A 4,888-nucleotide genomic window follows, 5' to 3' on the forward strand; every position below is an offset into this window, starting at 1 on the left:
GATAAATATTCAAAAAAAAAATCCAAGACTGACGATCAACCAATTTTCAGAAACCAAGAACTTTAGCTAACTGCAAGCCTAATTGGCCTAAAAAATGTAGAAATGTACGCACCACAAGGAGAGTGACAGTGTTTCCTCCACTGTATCCTCTAGTCCAGAAGTAAAAGGTCTATCATCATGGAGCTTTATGTTACTGTGTGTTCTATCTTCAGAGGTACTTTGTTCTTCTTCCCTGAGCCTTGCTACTTCTATACTCATCAGAAATGATCTCCGTATACACAGTGGAAGTATAAAACACACAGGAAACAACCAGCTAGAGAATAAATACAAGATTGGCAGTGGAAAATCTAATGTAGCTGTTGTAATGCCACCAAGTAGTAAAATGTTCAAGACACAGAGATAGAGGTGGCCCTTGATGGCAGTGCCTGCCATGCACTCTATTCAGAGGACCAGAGCCAAGCAATGGGAGGAAGCATTCCACCTCAGGACCATAGGGCTCAGAGAAGAAAGTCTGCCCTGTCATTCAGATTGACTGAAGAGGAGACCAGAGGTCACTGACACTGAGTTATAGAGACTAAGATGGAACCTACAAAATACAAGACAAGGAAAAGAAGCTTCACCTCAGAGAACCAGATGTTGGAAAGTAGTTTCCTATTGGACAAGATCCTCAGTATGCTGCAAGAAGATATGCTCTATTAAAGAAGGGCAGAAAGCCTCAAGAGGGATAAATAGAGATAAAAATAAGTTGAATGACATAAAAACAGAAATACCGACATGGGGAAAATTGCAATGAAATCGCTTATGCAACCAAACTGTTAAATCATCAGCAGGGGAAAAGTTACAGAAAATCCTAACAATAATGTAGAAGACAAATGAGAGTGGTCCTTTACAGTGGGCAGTCCCTCATGACACAAGTTACTGCTGTATGTTCATTCATTAAAACGCCATCAAAGCTTCCATTTTGTCTAATGTGGCATAATGTGGATCCCACCCAACACAATTAGAGACCGGGTAGAAGATATGAAACAATGGTTCATAGGACGTTACGTATCAAGTAGTACCAATTAGTGACCACTCAGAAGATGGATACAAGTGAGGAGTGAGATGCCCCCTAGGATTGCTACATCTTAGTGGTTAGAGAGTTTCCAGGTTGCACCCAGGGAGGACAACTCAGGCAGATCCTGGCATTCTCTGTGAGTTGAGTTTGGGAGCTCAAGGTGTCTAGAGGTCGTACCAAGGGAGCCAAACAGACAGATCCTCAAAGATGTGTAGTAGGTCCCTTTTATAAACAGTGGCATCACCTTAATTATTTCATGGAGTGGCAATTCTCACTCCTGGTGAATAAACTGCCTGAGGCTGGGATTGGAGAAGAGGAACTCTGGAATGCAAAGAAATCAGAACAATGCTCATTCTCACCACTTGGAAGATAAGCCCCCAACTTCACAAATTACTAGTAGAGTACTCAGAAGAACTCCGTCTCAACAGTCAGGCTAAATTAGTTCTTGAGTAAAATGCTTTTCTGGTCATGTCTAATGAAGTTTTAAAAACTAGTCCCCAAAGGAACTATTTCTAGGTAGTCTACACCCCAAAGAAGCTCAAGAATATTTGCAGACATGCAAAAACCTCCAGTACTCAACATTAGCGAAGAGATGAGGATTCTATACAACTTCTTCCAGAAAATTTTAGAGGACTCTACCTAATCCATTTTAGATGGTCAGCATTACTCTCAAGCCAAAATCAAAGATATTATAAGAAAAGAGTACGCATGGATGCAGATGCAGAATTTACTAACAGAATTTCAGGAAATAGAAATCAATTGTCCATAAAAAATTAACTGAGACTTAAATATAGAGATATATGATGTTAAAGGATTAGAAGACCCACTGCATTAATGTTAGTTCTTTATGATCTTGAGTTAAGTAAAGCTTTTTAAGATATAACTGTAAAAGGTCAACCACAGAATAAAAAAGAAAAAATGCATTGGATTATAAGAAAATCTGATCTTCAAAAGAATTGTTAGGGCTGGGGAGATGGCTCAGTGGATAAAGAACTTGTTGTGCAACCCTGAGGATTTGAGTTTGGATCTCCCCTAAAAAGCCAGGTTCAGTGGAAGACAAGAGGATCCTGGAGGCTTGCCAAACCAAATCAGAGGCTTGTCAAATCAGAGAGCTCCAGGTTCAGTGAGAGACCCAGTCTTAGAAACAAAGGTGGAGAGGGATTAAGGAAGACACCTGAGGTTGACCTCTGCCTCCATATGTGCATAGATGCACACATGGGCCTGTGTGTATCTCATGTGTACGCACACACAAACATGGGGAAAGAGAGAGAGAGAGGGAAAGAGAGAGACGACAAGACACTGCCAGGGATAAAATATTTGCAAGTCACATAACTATTAAAGATCTTGCGTCCATAATATGTAAAGAAATCTTAAAACTGAATGAGATAGTAAATAGTCCAATTTAAGAATGGACAAAAGATTTGAATATTTTTATTAAGGAAGACATGTAGATGGTCACTGAGCACATGAAAGGATGTCATTAGGATAATGCAAGCAAGACCTCAATGAGATACGACCATATGTATATTAGAATGACAAAAAATGAAGATGTTGATGAGGGTGGAGCAGCAGGAGCGCTCACATACTGTTGCTTGGTGTGAAGAATGGCTCAACCACATTGGAAAAGCACTCAGGTACAAACTGAAATGTACTCAGTACCTATCACATTAGACCTGCTCGTTTTGCTCTGAGGTGTTAACCAAGGGACATGAAAGTTGTCCCTGCACCTACAAAGACTTGCACAAGACTGTTTAAAACAATTTTGCTTGTAATAACCCCAACCTGAAAACAAACCAAATATCCACCAATACATGAAATAATTATGGAATGGCTATATATTAGAATACTAATTAGCAACTAAAATGTGTGGACTAGTAATACCTACAAATGAATAAATATCAAAATTATTATGCTGAGCAAATGACATGAGACCTAAAAAAGAAATAGTGCGTGATTCTGTTTATATAAAGGGCAGATGATATAATCTAATTCACAGTCACAGATTGTGGATCATGAGCTGCACAGGGTGGGGCCAGGGCTGAAGAAAGGAATTACCATGACAACTTCTAGAGCTGATGGACCTGCTCATTTTATTTATTGTCTGAGTTTTACAGGGGTATACATATGTCAAAATTTTTTGATTGTATATTCCAAAGTTGTCTAATTTGTTTAATGACAACTGCAGTTCAGCAGAACTATGTTTAGAAGTTATGACAGGCTTTTCTGAAGATCCTCGGGTCACTAGAGTAGTGACTGGATCTTGAGTGACAGTTCTAGCTCATGTTGCTATTTAGTTTCCTCCTACATGGAGATGCTTAGATTCAGAAGGTCTCACACTGATGCTACTTAGTATCCTTCCTCCTCATGCCTCCATATATGAACTATCCTGAACCAGAGCTAGAGAGATGGCTCAGCAGTTAAGAGTACTGGCTACTCTCCCAGAGGACACTATTGGGTTCCCAGCTTCCGAATGGCAGCTAACAGCCATTTGTAACTACAGTTCCAGAAGATCTGATGCCCTCTTCTGGCTTCTGCAGGCACTGTATGCCATGGGTGCACTTACATGCAGGCAAAACACTCATAAATAAATAAATAAATAGATAAGTAAATAAAAATTTTTAAAAAAGCCATGCCCTGAACTTTCAGTCATCTGAATACATTGCTCAGGTACCACTAGTAAAAGGCTAATGGCCTCTTCTACACCAGAGGCTCTCTTCTGGTGCCCTGACAAGAAGGTCCTGGTGCATCTGCCTTGTTTGGTCTTTGCTCATGGTCTCTGCATTTCTTACTGCCTTCCAGTTGAGCAGTGTGGCAGAAAGGAGGGAGCACCAGGCCAGATGGCAAAACCTGGGATGGTAGCACTGGGTTTACACTAAGTGGTCTATGATCTTCTCAGGCAAGCTTATTCCCCACACCCAATCTGCGTTGGTTTTTAAAGAATCTGTTATTACAGCAAAACTAAGGTTTACCCTGTCTTGAATGACAGAGATTTTTGTGACTATAATGTTAACTGAAACCCAGTCTGACTTCAAAACTATATGTAATTTAATCCCAATTCCATAAAAAACACTTATTGAAAAACTCTACAAGGTTGTACACACATTTATTTTCTAAAATAATTTTTATTCCAAACAGAAATCTTTCAAATATTCTACCCAAGCACCAAAGAATACATTTTCTACTCAGCACCCCATGGAACTTTTTGCCCGAAAATTAACTATATACTGGGCCACAAAACCTCAACAAATACAAAAATATTGAAATAATTCCATGTATTCTATTGGACCACAACATAATAAAGCTCAAAATCAACACTGGACAAACCCCTAGTCACTACACAAATTCATGGTGATTGAACAACACACTCCTAAACAATGAGTGGGTCAATGGAGAAATTAAGAAAGAAATAAAAGAATTCCTGGAATTCAACGAAAAGGACAATACAACATACACAACCTCTGGGACACATTAAAAGCAGGCCAAAGAGGGGAGTTTATAGCTCTAAGTGCCTACATTAAAAAATTAGAGGGGCTGGAAAGATGGCTCAGTGGTTAAGAGCACTGACTGCTCTTGCAGAGGACCCAGGTTCGATTCCCAGCACCCACATGGTGGCTATGAACTGTCCTTAACTCCAGTTCCAGGGGAATCCAAAGCCCTTTTCTGACCTCCACGGCATTGCATGACATGGGTGCACTCACATACATGCAAGCAATACACTCATACACATAAAATTAAAATAATAAATAAAATTAAAAAAAATTAGAAAGAGCCCAAATAAAGGACCTAACACTGCAACTCAAGATGCTGGAAAGGCAAGAACAAATGAAACCC

The 4,888-nt window shown here is 39.6% G+C and overlaps 1 protein-coding gene across 7 annotated transcripts in view; it reads right to left on the reverse strand.

Moving 5' to 3' along the window:
* Dgkg (diacylglycerol kinase gamma) overlaps positions 1-4,888 on the reverse strand; it is a 216,667-nt gene that overhangs the window by 135,551 nt on the left and 76,228 nt on the right. The window lies entirely within an intron of this gene.

This window comes from Nannospalax galili, unplaced genomic scaffold (assembly GCF_000622305.1).
Source record: "Nannospalax galili isolate Female #2095 unplaced genomic scaffold, S.galili_v1.0 scaffold1349, whole genome shotgun sequence".
NCBI classification, from domain to species: domain Eukaryota; kingdom Metazoa; phylum Chordata; class Mammalia; order Rodentia; family Spalacidae; genus Nannospalax; species Nannospalax galili.